Here is a 15,205-nt window from a genome sequence, read left to right on the forward strand (position 1 = left end):
CAGTCATCCAGGAGTAACACTCACTGCCCCAAAACACAACGGTGGGGTTTTTTTTAAATCCTCGTGACAATATCCCAGCGCTATCCAATGCACTGGGCATCAGTTTTGATATTTATGCGGCAGCACTTGCTGATAGTATTTCTTCTTTTAATCACTTAGTGATTAAAAATCACTGAATCTGCCACTTTTTTAACTGGATATCCATGTGCCCTAAGTGAACCCCTGAAAGTTAAGTCACCTCATCAAAGCAGGCTCATGACTGATTTGCTAGTGAAAACTTGCAAACAACGAGCAAGGTAACAGGTCAGAGTTGGAGAGACATGTGGCCCCTTTCCCTTTTTCTTACTACAACAACCTTTGATCTGAATGTCAGCGGGGAAAATACACAAACAGATACTCTCTTATTATATACTCACAGGTGTACATTCCTAAAACTGTTACATTCCATTACTTTCAGCTGTGCTGGAAAACAATACCTTCAGAAGTTGACCCCTTCTCTCCTCTGATCGCACCGGTATCCAAGTAAAAAGCATCACAGCAAGCTGGGTATTCTAAACATCGGCGATGATCACTCCAACAAATTCAGGCAGCTCGTATAAGGTACAGGGCCAAAGCCCTGGCTGAGATTCGTCCGTGTTTACTTACGCTGTGCCCCGCTTTACAACTCGCAGGGAAAGGGTGCTTCTCATGCTCAGCAGGAACGCTTCTGGGCCAGGCAGCTGGAGTTTTTGATGCTGCGAAGGCTGGATTTAAGGGTAACGTGACTTGACTTTGCCAGTGCAGCAAGAATTAGAAATCTTGTTGAAATAGATACAGCCCCCATGGACGTACAGATCACCTCCCGTAACAGCATGCAACAGATCATTTGTTTGGGCTGGGGCTACTGAATGTAAAAGCACATCCTATCCTTGTAGAAATAAATGTGGAAAACACTTCTTAAAAACCCGTCTCCAGCTTTGGCAGCTTAACATAGGAGGCAGTGCTCTTCTCCTTCTGTTAAAAATCTGCCAGTGTACTTCACTAACGGGAAAGGAGGAAAAAAAGCATGAGGAATTTTTCCATTTTTCTCTCCGATTGTTCTGCGCCGTGTTTATCAGCAGGCTGGTACTGCATCTCCTTTTGTTAGAAAATTAAAAGTTGAACCGCAAGCATAAAAGCCACCATGAACCATGCAATAACCTTCAGGCATTTTAAGAGCAGCAGAGGTTAGAAGGGCAGCTCCTGACTCTAAACAGCACCTATTGTTTCTCTTTCTTCTTGAATAACAAAAGCAGAGCTGAAAGCTATTTACCTGGTTTTACCTCAGTCAGATCTCATTTCCCCCTTTATTTTCAGTAGATGATCTTATCAAATAGTGTCATTTCTAACAATTGCTTTGATCAGATATATTTTTTCCATAGTGGTTTTTTTTTATTTATTTTTTAAATTTCATTAGTAAGTTCTATAATAGATAACTCGGCATACAAAGTCACAGCAGAAGAGCACTTTACAATTCTGTCACTGCGTATTTAAATTCAGGGTAACTATTTTTAGGCTTATAGCTTTAATTTTGAAATCACGAGGGCCAATTTACAGTACAAGGCTCTGATCTTGCCAACACTCCCACACGAAGAACTTTCGGTCTGCGCCTTCCCATGTGTTCCCCTCCCCGCTGCAGGCAGATTCATATAACTGGACACTTAACTTGCGCAAACACAACTGCAGAGCAAGGGTGGAAGGATAAAACTCCCGAGCCGCTAAACTTTTGGGTGTTCTGCTATTCAGTGTAGCATGTCCCATATATTACTCAAATTGTTTATAATGCAGAAGCAAAAAAAAAAAAAGAAAAGTGTTTGATTTCAAAACAAAAACCTTACACGAGCAGGCATCATGGAGAGTTTTTGTGACTGGCCGGGAGTGATCTGTAGTTAATATATAAAATCCTCCAAGATCTATCCTTAAAAAATCCTTGCTACAGACAAAAGCAATCCACAATGTACAATTTCTTTCACTGTTTTACAATATTTATAAAACTTAAAAAGAAAAAAATCTTTTGGGGGTGTTTTTCTCTTTAGGAACAAAGTTCACACAAAAGCAATCATTTCTAGCTTTACTGATTTTCACTTAAAAAATTATTTTCTTTTTTTACTTTCTCTAAATCACTTGCCAACATCTACCTCGTCTTTTGTACATTTCTGCAATTTCATTAAAAAGGTGGAAAAGAAAGTTACTTGAAAATATTTAACAGAAATCATTCTCCAATTCATAAGCTGCTGTTACAACTGAACAGATAAATGAATTTATTTTATCCATTAAATAAATGCCAGTGAAGCATTTGCAACCCTAAAATCACCATTAGACATAGCAAACTACAATGCAAGTTTATGGCATTTGATTCTTCATCATTAGCTGGAGTTTGTAAATACCATACAGAAGTTTAAGAAACATTAAAAACAGTGAAATAACAGGACTTCCCTCTCCTATGAAAGCATCTTATAAATTTATATTTTTAGGAAATTCTTGGGTAAAAATGTAGAAGTTCAATTTTCCTTACCATAACATGCTAACTATGAAATCTGACTTCATTGAATGTTACATTATTGGCAGGACCAGGCTCTCAAGTCAGCATTATATCAGATCCTCAGCTGCTATAAACTGTCATAACTCAACTGGAGCTGATGTCCCACTAGGACTAATTTAAGACCTGCAAAGTGTTTCTGACAATAAAATAGATACAAAAAAAAGACTGAAAACATGTCTTCTTGCATAAGCTTGAAGAGACACATATTTTTGAAAACGGCTAACTCTTACAGCCTTACAGTCAAGTTTAGAGTTTTGTTAGAATATTTTCACTTTCTGCAAAGACTGCGTCACCGATAGAAAATAAAATCAAGACAGGCTCTGAAATGTGCTTTACTTTTTTGGCGTCAACTCTTGCCCTTCTGCAGCCCCATTTCCATCCAAAGTTTTTCCTAACTACAAACAAAAAAGAAAATGGACATCTGAGTGCCTGTAAGAACTAAAATTATTGCATATATTATTGGTTTTCTATGTATCTTTATTGAGTCACTTGAAATGTTGTAATTACATATATTTCCTGCTTTAATAAAATGTTGCTGAAAGGTTTAGTTACTACCATCCTTTATAGCTCTGGAAGAACTGGCAAGCTGGAAAGAGGAAAGTAACTTTCCAGTCAGTTCAAAGGAAATGGAGTATGCTCATTTCCACTTGCAGAATCCACGCTTTATCAGGCTCTACAGACATTTCTATGTAACCTTCTGCCGTGCAGCATCTGGGCACAATATTTTCATCTTATTACTTTTTTTTTTCCACTGAAGATATTATTAGTTTATAAAGCTCAGGAAAAACTGGGCATAGGGTGAGAAGACGTTTGAGCAAAAATATATGATTAGGCAGTTAATCACGTTCTCCTCATAGCTGCTCTGTGTGTGTTAGGATTTATGATTTCTCTGTTGCTTCCAAACCTGAACACACACACACACACACACACACACACACACACACTCACAAGTATCCCATCTTTCTTCAAAACCATCAGTTTTGGGCAATCGTCTAACAAACTTGATTACCCTTCTGCTTTACTTAACAAAACAAGTTTTGTTAAAAATATTTATCCTGAATTTCTAAAAATGGCATTATACTTCAATAGGAAAGAAAAAGATTTAGCTTGAACTTTTGAAAATGAGCGGCTCATTACTCACAGTTTTCCCATGTCTAACAAGAACTAGTTTACTAACACTGCATTCAAAACTGTTTATTAGAGGCTTGGAAGATAAAGAAAAATCATTTATTTCTCCTCTTTACTGCCCAAATATCATTTGAGTCTTCCCACCACACAAGCTGTACACACTCAGCATTTTCAATTACTTCATATGGATGATGTAGTTTAGTAACTAAAACATTAAGATGCTTGGCAGACACAATAAAATTATTCTGGGAAATAGATGTGGGGGGCAATGTTTCTAAACTTCTTCACATGACACAAATTGCTAATAAGAGGGTTACTAACAACAGTATTTAGGAACCTTTAGTAACAAATACAGTATGATCAGGAAGCTATTTACAGTACACCTGCATCTGGCAAGCTAAGCAAGACCAGAGTGTTTCTGAATATGACGACACTCCTTTTCAGGTGTGATTTGAGGAGGACGGCTACCTTCACAGGCTTGAAGGGGAGACTAGAGCATATATAACTAATAAAACATACACCACCACACAAAAGAAAAGCCGCCAAAGGCTCAAAGGAGGAGGGAAGTAAGGAAATGTTATCCCATCTTCATTCCACACTTCTGGAATGTGGGCAGATCATAGTAAAAGTTTAAGTGGCAAGAAGATTAAAGGAAAACTGTTAAAGCCAAAAAGGACGCTCACATCATCTGCTGTAAGTCAGCCATGTCTCTACAGACTTCAGTGGAGATACACTGATTTACGCCAGTTGATGTTTTGGCCCAACGGCTTCACAGAAGATACTATCGATTAAATGTGTGTTCTATTTCGATTAAAAGCTGCTCTCGCTGTCAGAGCACATCTTGCCCCAGCTGGAAGACACTCTGGCATTTTTCTTTTTGCTAGAAAGTACCCTATAGGCAAATTCCAAAATAATAATTAAAAAAAAAAAGTCTACATAAATTGTCAACTACTGTTTGTTATTATTTATCAGTTTTTGGCACACACAGACACACCAGGCACTTTACAGAAAATACTTCGAAGACAATTCCCTGCCCTGCGGAGCTTAAAAGACAAGGGCAAGTCCATTCTCCAAACACAGGGCACTGCTTTACCAAAAATTATTCCAACTACTTCAGTGGCATTCCTCACAGTAGTAAAATTGTGCTTATTATGCATGTTAGCAATTTCAGGTCTTAAGTGATGAACACGGCAAACAACGGAGGATAAAAGGGAAAGATGTTTTAGAGAGAAATGGTTCAGGCATACTACATCTGTAAATCTTTCTGAACCTGAACACTTTTTCTGTGCGCTTAATGTGCCCTGTTTTCACCAAAAAAAAACCCCAAGTCTTCATAGCCTTACCTTTCAAAATGCCATTATGTAAGTACATGATGTTTAGCTTGTGGTTTCTAATGCATTACACTGCTAATGAAGAGATCCTAAGCATTGGTTTTAATACAAAAGAGGAATCGGGAACGGTGGCAACAATTCTTGAAGAGTTAACACCCATATGGTTTCAAGCACAGCCACCCAGCCCCGCACGGAGCAGTACAACTCCAAACCCTGACAAGGCTTCCGCCCAGCCTTCAAAGCAAAAAGAAAAGTGGAACATGAGGCCAACTGTGAAACTGAAAGAGCTATCAGGTTTGAGGAGGGCTGCAGGGAAAAAACTCATAAATCACAAGGCTTAACAATGAAGATCACTTTTAACTTCACATCCTGAGTATCAGAAAGCCACTATCCTAACTTCAGAGCATCCAAAACGGAGGAGTGACCTATCAGCTATCAAAAAGCGTTTCTAGAAATACTGTGTCTTCACATCATCGAGTATCTTTCCAAATGTTACTTGGAACCAACAAATATTTATTTTTAATGAATAGGCCAGATCCATACTGTCAAGGAATGACTGAAATTAACTATCTATCTAACGCATCGCGAATATATACGTAAAGGCGCATTCCCTTCTTTGCCCCATTCTCTGGGCCAGAGGAGTTTCATTATAAGACTTCAGTACTATCTCAGGTTAGGTCTTTCACTTTTATGAAAGCTAACACTTAAATAACTTTAGTTGTGGCTGTAATATGATTGGTGACATATAAAGTGGAAAAAAAAAATCTGTCACTTCTTCATTTGTACAAGGCTTTTAGGAAAGTAATTATTTATATTATTTATCTATTGTTACTTTTAAGACACAGGTAGAATCTAGTTATTTTCCACTAGTCTCAAAGGAATGAATTTTGCAAACTAAGCCACAAGAAATCAGACCTGTGACATTAGACAATCTGCATTCATGTATTAATTTTCAAAAATACAATCTTGGTCATTAAAAGCAGCATTTCCAAACTTATTGGTTAAGCACAGGGCACTATTTCAATCACAGCCACAAGACATGAAACACATCATAATTAAGCGCTTTAGCAAGCTCTTAACAGCTGCTGAGAACATGAGCATTTCTACGGCTTTTGGCAAGATTTAGCAGGTTTGGAAATCAGGAAGATGAGATCTAGCAAAGATATTTTTAGGATCAAATATCTCAAAAAATAAAAATCATACTCTAAGCAATCATACATGCAATTCGCAGTTAAACTGTCAATTGTACTACTCTGCCTCTTCTTCTGTAGTTTCGCATTATGTCATAATCTTTTAATTCTACAAGGGGAAAAGTACTAGAGGTACTCAAAAAACTCCCACTGTGAAACAGCTTACTGTTTGCCTGTGTGCGTACTTCTGAAATTCTGTTAGTTGCTTTTTAAAGGTTACCTATTTCAAATTGAAATTGATGGAACAATCATTTTCACTTCCATCCAAAATGCTTTACAGGAATTACAGAGTGTCTGAATTTGTTAGACATATTATACTGGCTTACCTACTTTATGCAAAATTATTTCCCCTTTTCAAATGTTCTATAAGTATTCATTTGAAGGATGCAGTGCCCCACATAAATTTATTACTACAGAAAAACTTAAGAAAATGACACTGCTAGCAGTAGAATCCAGAAATTCCTTCAGATAATCTAATTGGCTCTTATTTGCCTGAAAAAAATCACATATTTAGAGGACAGAGGTACATTTTGCAAATTCTTATAGTTCATCTGTTTTAGCATTTAGTATTTATCAATCAGAGCACAACAGAGTTCATCTGAACAGGAGAGCTAGGACTCAAGTTAATTTGTCATCCATGATTATCACTTGGAAGTTCACTGAGTTTATTAAAGACAACTACTGTGTGATAAGGACAGTAGAGACACTATTAACCATGTCATTTAAATTGCTTGAGTTGGCATCATGCCCAAGTCCTTCAGATCAGTATATCAACACACTTGTTGCTGGCAGGGACTCATTTAAAAGGGGGGAAGAGGAACTCCCTCACAACTGAGCATGCTGTACAGATTTCTACAGTAACTCATGAGAATAAGCAGTATTATTCAGTCTTTGTATTTTTGATTCCTAGACAAGAGAATAACAAAATAATGACAATCAAGTGAAACACGCTGTTCTTACTAAGAAAAAAAATATAATGGGGAAGCATTTTTACAATTTTCATTTTAAATTACTTGAATTTGAATTTACTGGAACAGCATATTTTGCTTGTAACTGCAACGCTGACAAACTAACAAAGACACACACACCCCCAATCACTTGATCTGCCAAATTTTATGATCCTGTATCTCCTCCATCCTTGCCTCCTCCCCAAGATCTCCCTCTTTCACTTCATTAAGCCTTTAGGAAGGAGAAGAGTTCTGGTGGCTGGACAGTTTATTTTCCTAAGTAGTAAGAGTCATTTTATTTCACTTCAGACAGCAATCGTGCCACAAAATAACATAACACCACATTTGGGAAAGGTGCAATTAAGAAGGTACAAGGTTATTTTTTTTTTCCCAATTCATACCACAATTAATACTAACTTCTTTGTTGGAAACAACCTACATCTTAAGTTCAGCATATTACTTCCACGTGTAGAAAACAGTCGCAACAGAAACTTTTTCATTGTACTCTTCATCTCCTGTTTTCCTAAGCTATGTCCTGATTAAGAAAAGAAAGGGTACCCCATATTTTTGGAACGGAGGAATTCATCAGCTTAACAAGCATCTCGGTGCGTAAAAGCAGCTTATTTGCTTGCTAAAAAACACTCCGCTTCCCAGTATCCACACCGTGACCAGCAACAGCTCAGCATTCTCCTTATTTATTGCTTCCCGGCACGAGTGTGCTGGCACTGCGGGCCTGAGCGGTAGGCAAACACTCAGGTACGTGGCCCCAGAGGACATAATTGTTGGGGAAAAAGGCTCTCTTACCTTCCACGAATCGTCCTCCTGTGTCTTCAAGTGAATGATCTGGAAACACAAAACCAAAACCCCCCTAAAGTAACCGCACAGCCCGCAGCCAGCCCCGTTGCTCTGGCGGCCCCCCCTCCCCACACACCCTCCAGACCACTTTCCCACCGCTCGCACTGCAAACAGCAACTTTCCCGTAGCATTTATTTTTTACTGGTGAGCCATAAAATCGCCTGCTTGTCCAATTAATGCGAGCATCATCGTTTTCATTTACCTTTCACCATCTCCAGGGAAGGAAAGCGAAGGGGGGGGGAAACAGAAAAGCAAATGGGTAAAAGAAGCTTCAGAAACACGAGTTTCAAGTCATTTACGATCCCAGATAAAGGTTAATAGTTAAACTCCTTCCTCCCCCTCCCACCCTCACAATTATTGATGCCCTTCAAGAAATGAAATGTTTTTTTGTTCTCGTTTACCAGAGGCTAGACAAACTGTCAACATCTCCGCTTTATTTACGGGTTGAGCAAGAGCAGTTCCTCAAACATCAACATTTTTTTCGTTAATCCTGGAGAGAATCCACTTCTCTAAAACTACAAAATTTGCCAACTTCTGTAGTATTTATTTTTAACGAACGAGAGAGCGAGAGCCTTGAGCTGTCCTCCCTGCCCTCAGATGAGGGGAAGGGGGAAAGCGCGGCTCCACGCTCCCAACTTTAAAGCCCTTTCCCCCCTTCTCTTCCCAACCCCACTCGGCGCCTGGTCACTCTCCATCCAAAACCACCACCAACTCCCACCCCCTCCCAAAAAAAAATCTCTCCCCTCCTGATATCCCACCTGCACCACGTCCAGTGGGATTTCACGGGAGGAAACAAAAATCTGCCAAGTGGTTCCTCTTTTCGGGCGATTTCTTCGACCCGTCTGGAGGGTTTTAAACCTGCAAAACAAACACCTCTATTGAATGCAAACTAAGCTTTGGGGGTTGCCGAGTTAATTCCTCGGCAGACAGCTACTCTCAGTGTCCGGTTACACAAACATACCTACAGACAGGTTGGAGGGGAGTCCCTTAGAAACCAAAGGCGGCGGGGGGTGTGTGTGGAATAAATCAAAATAGGCACAAAGGTTGGAGGGCGAGAGCAGGGGGGACACGACTCGGGAGGGTGGACAGGCTGGAGAGAGGGAAGACGCGCAGGAGACAGGTTTAATATTGGTATGGGGGAGAGTTAAAGCACGGGGCGAAGCGGGAACGGGCAGAGACCCCGGAGGTCTGAAGTGTGTGTGTGTCGGGGGGGGGGGGGGGGGGATGGGGGTGTCCTTTTGGCTGGCGGCGATAACAAGTTTCTATACACAGCCTAAATAAAACAAAGGAAGGAGCAAACCCGGCCGGTTAAGGAGCGGGTTGCTCCGGGGGCGGGGGGGGCGGCACCGGGTGTCACCGCACCGCCGCCCGGCTCCGCGCCCTCCGCACCGGCACCTCGCCCGCTGTGAACACCGGCTGGCCTCCCCTTCCCCCCACCCCACGGCCTGCCTGGCCCCTTCCCGCCCCTCGCCGCCGCCGTCACCCGCCCCCCCGCCGCTTACCTGCCGCTGCCCCCGGGCGCCGCGGGCCGGCCGCGCCCGCCGGCCGCCGGCCCCTCGCCTCATCGCGGCGGGCACAAAAGGGGCAGGGCCGCGCCGGGGAAGAGCGGTGATAAGAGTAACAGTGAGAGCGGTGACAGCCGCGGCGGACGAGGAGGAGGAGGGAAATTATTAAAAAGAAATAGCAATTAAAAGAAAAACAGGGAAGGGAGGCGACCACCCTAATAAGCCGCCGTGACCATGCCGGAGCGGCGAGTCCCTCCTCCCGGGGGCAGCGCTGCGGGGCGCGCTCCTGCCCTGCCCCGCCTGAGGGGGACGCGGCGGAGGGGAGGGGAAGGGAGGGACGGGGGGAGCCGCCCGCCCTGCCCTGCCCTGCCCTGCCCGGCCCGGCCTCCGCTGCCGCCTCCCTGGACCGGCCGCGGAGCGGGACGGCGGAGAGGGGAGGGAAGCGAAGCGAAAGGAGAAGGCGGTGCGGGGCCGCTCCGGCGAGAGGGCGGAGGGGGTGGGGGGGGGCACCGCAGCCGTTAGAAATCATACAGCCCCCCCCCGCCGCCTTCCATTAATCGCCCCCTCCCGGCCTCCCGTTAATCGCCCTCCGCAGCCCCGTGCGGCCGGGCCGCTTCCCGGCTGTCACATGGCGCCTGCGGCCACCCCCAAAGGGCTTTGGGAGCCGCTTCGCTTTCACTTTGGCCCCGGAGGTGGGGTGGTGGGACACGGGGGGCAGGAGCCCCCGCAGCGAGGGCCTCACCCCCTGCCCCGCTCCTTCCCCCGCTCCACGGGGGGCTGGGGGGCGCGGGGGGGGCGGGGGAAGAGCGGACTCCCCCCGGCCCTTGTCAGGGGCAGCTGCTTCCCCTCAGGCGCGGCGGGGTGCGGGGACGCCCCTGGGCCCGCTGCAGGGGCGGTGGTGACGCCTCTGCTCGCCCAGCACTGTCAGACCTCCTCTCCCGTTTATAATTTGTTGAAAAAACACGACAAAAATAAAAAGATAACGGGGTCCATGGGAGCTCAGTGGTTGGGGAAGGGCATGGAACGCCGTGGTGGGGGACTGGTGGGAGTGGGGTGTTTCAGAGGTGCAGGCTCTGGAAGTCCCTGGCTTCTGGTGGGACTGATCTCCTGTATGTCCTCTCCCCCGTCAACCTGCTTGATCCCTTCAGTCAGTTTATCTAAAGGAGCTGGTGAAAACCCCATGGAAGAGCTGCCGCCTTGTCTTGCACAGGGCGGGATGCCTCAGGCCACCTCCAGTGTCTGGTGTGGGGACATGGTGGTGCCTCCATGGGGCCTCCTCCTGCATCCAACCAAAAGGCTCTGCACCCCACTGACAGCAAGTCCCACATCCCACGTTTACGCCAGGGATGGATCTGGCCCAGTGTTGTGGGTTTTTTTGAGTTCAAAATAAACATTTTCAGGGTGGGAGGTGCTCTCAGTACAAGTATGTTAAATGCCATTGCCTCCCTGCTTCATTTTGAAAGAGCAATTAAATAGTTACGACTTCTGTCTTGCTCCCTTCTTTTACTGTAGGCACCCCACTCTCATGGATGTGGCCCTCCTGTGTGAAGAACGAGATTTTCAATGAGCATTTCTGGTCCAAACTTTGGTATCATTCAAACCAGACGGGAGAGAGCGAGAAAAGAGCAGTAGCTGCCGCTGGAGAGGCTCTTCATGTGCTTCCTGTGAAATGCCCATCACCTTGTACTGTACAGCGCTCATGGACAGGTGGTCATTAACCACGTAACGGACCTGGTGGCTCCCAACAGTTCCCGGAAGACATGGCAGCACTCACTTCACTAATTATGGCTCCACATGCTCTGTGCAGGGACAACATCGTGCCGAGTGAGTCAACTGGCATTATGTCCTTGTTAATGCTTTTATGTAAGCTCTTGCACTCTGGCCTTCTCTCAACAGTCATCAGACGTGGTACAACACATGTTCATCATCTTTAATGAGCTGGCCTGTAACCACCTTCACTCAAGCCCTCCTCACAAGCACACACAGCAGCAATCCCTTGGGTTTCGTCAAAGCTAGGCTGATGCCAGTGCCAGCCATCAGGTTGCGCACACTGTGAAGCACAAGCATGTGCTCGTGTTTGGTTTCTCCGCACCTCAGCCTGCTCTCCCCAAACGTGTGACATGTTTTACTCAGTGTGAACAAGCAAAATGTAATTACAGTGGGTTTTGTTTGGGCGTTTTTATTTTCAAAGCGCAGTTAGATAAAAGGTTACCACCCAGAATATACATTCCAGTGACAACAAGCGAAGTCCCAGCGCCACATATTTTAGCATTCTGGCGTGAGGTTTCTGTGTCTGAACTACAACCATTAGCCTTGAGATTCACTGTTAAATGGGACAAAAATGACCGTGACTTTTGTGTTTGTGTTTCTTCCTTTTTTTAGTGTTTATCATGAGGCAACGAGAAGCACTGACAAATCAAGACTGTGAACAAATGCTCTCTCAAAAACCATCCAGTGCATGGCCTGTTATTGTGAGTATTTGCTAACTTGAAAATTGAATTGCCATTTGAGACTGTTCCATATTCCATAATATTCATTATCTTTCTTTAATTTCCCCTTCAATTATAAGGCCGAATTTGACCCCTTTTATCCATGGGGGTTTTTTTCTGCTAGAAATGAAGCTAGAAGTTTCCCCATGAAATCAAGAGCACTAGACAGCAAACTACTGCTAACTGGCAAAATAGGGCAGAATCTGTCCCCAATTATATAGTTCCCTCCTCGAATCCCCTCTCCAGTGACAGCATGCTCACTACACAGGAACAATGGCCTGAAGTTAAGAAAGAAAACATTTTACAATAAGTGAAATACAGGGAAACAATAGCCTAAATTAACAAATAAGAATAGTGAGATATCATCCCTGAAAAGAGTTGAGAGTAATCCAGATAAAAGAAGAGAGAGTGAAGATTCATTCAGGCCTATCTTCTGATGCTGCCCAAAGATTAAATCTGTCCTAACAAAACAGAGCAAGGGCCTAGGATAATGTTATCTTCCCCACCCCACCCCTCCCCCTGCATTTTTATCAAGTTCTGTTACCTTCGGATGCTCGGAAAACAAAAGGAAAGGGCGGAAAATACAGAAAGTGAGAGGAAGGAACTTTACTTTTTCTTTTTTTTTTTTAGTTTAAAAAGAGGCACGAACCTATTTATTTGTTGTCACACTTTCATCACAGGGCATTTTGATTTAAATATCGGCAATTAAAAGAGCTCTACTTACAAAAGGCTAGAATTAAAGGAATATCAAGTTAAGTGTCCATCAAGTGTCCATGATGTTTTAAGTAAATTGTGGAGCTTTGTTTGTTTGTTACCTTTTTTAACATCAGAAAAAGTGGTCTCAAACAAGTGAAACGCATTTTTAAATCAACTGACTAAAAGGCTTTCCATCCTTAAAATTATGGGGAGGAGTGCTGTCTAGCACAAAAACAATTTAATGATCAATAGCAGAATAATCCGAGGCAGCCAAAGCCCGTGTTTGCATGTCAAGGTGCACAGAGAAGGCACGCCAGGGTGCTGAGCAGCGGAGAGATGAGCAAACTCAAAGCCGTTCCTTTAAGTACAGTTTTCACAATATTCTAATTTGCCAACATTTATAAGCGAAAAACGATGAAGGAAGTATAAATTAAAATGTGTACCTGGCACATATTTTTGGTTTCCAAATGCTTGCAAACTCTGTTTGTGATTTAAGTAGTTCTGAGGTTATTTATGATAATGGCATGCATGAGTCTAAATGGCATCCTGTTCTGAAGAAAAGAGCCGACGGAAAAGTGCTCTGGGGCAGTCTACACCCTTTTTTGTCCTTCGGCCATAAAGACAACTGATATGGGCAAAATGTGACAAACGTGTGGTGCTGTGTGAGGTGGGCTAGGCGGATTAAATACAGGGTGGAAAAGGTGGGCTTCCTATGGGAATTAGAACATAGCTTTTTGTTCCTGAACTACACAGGCTTCCTATAAACTTTGGGCAGAACATTGTGCCTTACTTTTTCTGTACAAGGTAAATAATATTTCCATGTCAAGCAGTCCACCATGTCCTAGCAATTGTAAGTATTGGTGCTTCTACGTTTGTAACCTGCTTCAGCAATCCCACATTGAAGGTGCTTGATCCGAAGTGGCAAGGAGTCTAGCTAAGAAATTTCCCTCCCTCTGGAATTTCAGTTAGCAGAGGTATTGAAGCTCAGTCTGTACTGAGGGAGAAATTACTCTATTAGAGTCGTGGAAAATTACTGCTAATTTTCTTTCTGAGCTTCAAACAGCTTGAATTTTTACTGAAGGTATTTTCTTTCAGGGTACAACCCCCCTACTCTTTTCCCCTTGCCTAGAATACATGGGTGCTTAGAAGCGCAAAGAAATATGTTGTATGTCTGTAAGCATATTTGCTGAGTGTCAGTGGTTGTTCTTGGGTTTATTTTATTTGAGAGATTTTTTTTTAAAATTTGTTAAGTCACTGTATTTGTCCAGTGTACTTAGAACCCCGGATATGCAGGCACCATTTGATAGTCTGCAAGTTGCCCAGATATGTTAAATTAAAGTTATTCTTATTAAAAGTTAAGGAACAAAAATAAAAGTGGAACTTTTCTCTTTGTAGTTTTAAAGAAATTTTACATTGCATGCCTGTACTCTTTTCTAGTTCCACTAAAAACAAATCTAAGTCCCAAAATTAGAACACAAATATAAAGATTTCCTGTAGCAATTACTTGAATTGGAAGGGAAAGTCAAACTGACTCTCACACATGTGAAGAATCAGATAAACGGTCACGATTCTTGTTTTGAATAGGTCAAGGAGGAAACAGTTCATATATTACGCACTATTATTGAAGCAGTGGATAATGTTTTCAAAAGTTCCCAAGTCCCATCTTCAAAAATCTGCAGACTTAATATTTTTATAGTCAATGAGGCATCCTAATTCACATAGGTGCCATTAAGAACATGGAGAAAAGAAAGGAACATTATTTGCTTTGTTCTACTTCATATTTTGGTGTCATATTCAGCGCTTCTATTCTGTGAATTCAGTTCCAGACTTGGTGCAAGCAAGCAGGGCTAAAAGCTGTCCAGGAAAGAAAGCTGCACCAGGAGAGATGTGAAAAACATGGGAATGGTTATACGAGCTCAGTCCAAGGTGTATCCAATGTTCAACCTCAAATTATGGCTGCTAGTGGCTACTCCAGAGGAAGCTGTAAAAGCCACCCAAAAAAAGCATTTCTAGATTAGTCATGTTTCTTCCTACATTCTGTTATTTAGACTTAGAGATGAAGATTTGCATTGCTTCTAAATGTGGTAATACAAAAATATGATTGTCTTCATTAGGAATATAACTCTCATTATCCATGTATATTTTTCCTTTGAATTCCGTCAAGACCTTGCATTTAATGTCATCTTATGACAGTCCGTTCCACAAGTTAACTATGCCTTGTGCAGAGAATTCCTAAGATCTCTTTTCCATTTCCTCTTGTCTTGTTTACATATTACTCATGCAAGTCATGAGGGTGGCCAAGAAGTTCCTAATCTACCTTATATTACACTCATTATACTTTACACATCTGTGTTATTCATCTTACCCTCTGATTATCCCATGCTCCCCAAAGCAGCCATGGTCTTTTCACATATTAGTGTTGTCTGTATCACTGACAATTTGCGGTGCTTTTCCCTGAGCCATTTTATTTCTGCTCTTTTCTTTCTGAGATCCTATTCCTGGCA

At 42.8% G+C, this 15,205-nt stretch overlaps 1 protein-coding gene across 1 annotated transcript in view; it reads right to left on the bottom strand.

The window, feature by feature from the left end:
* Positions 1-9,549, bottom strand: part of PRDM1 (PR/SET domain 1) — a 102,957-nt gene extending 93,408 nt beyond the window's left edge. The window contains exons 1-3 of the mRNA XM_074581028.1: positions 9,514-9,549; positions 8,770-8,869; positions 7,961-7,999 (exon numbers count right to left, since the gene is read on the bottom strand). The gene's annotated coding sequence lies outside the window, so the exon portion shown is untranslated. The remainder of the gene's footprint in view (positions 1-7,960; positions 8,000-8,769; positions 8,870-9,513) is intronic.
* Between the last annotated feature and the right edge of the window lie 5,656 nt (positions 9,550-15,205).

This window comes from Larus michahellis, chromosome 3, assembly GCF_964199755.1.
Source record: "Larus michahellis chromosome 3, bLarMic1.1, whole genome shotgun sequence".
In the NCBI taxonomy this organism is placed as follows: Eukaryota; Metazoa; Chordata; class Aves; order Charadriiformes; family Laridae; genus Larus; species Larus michahellis.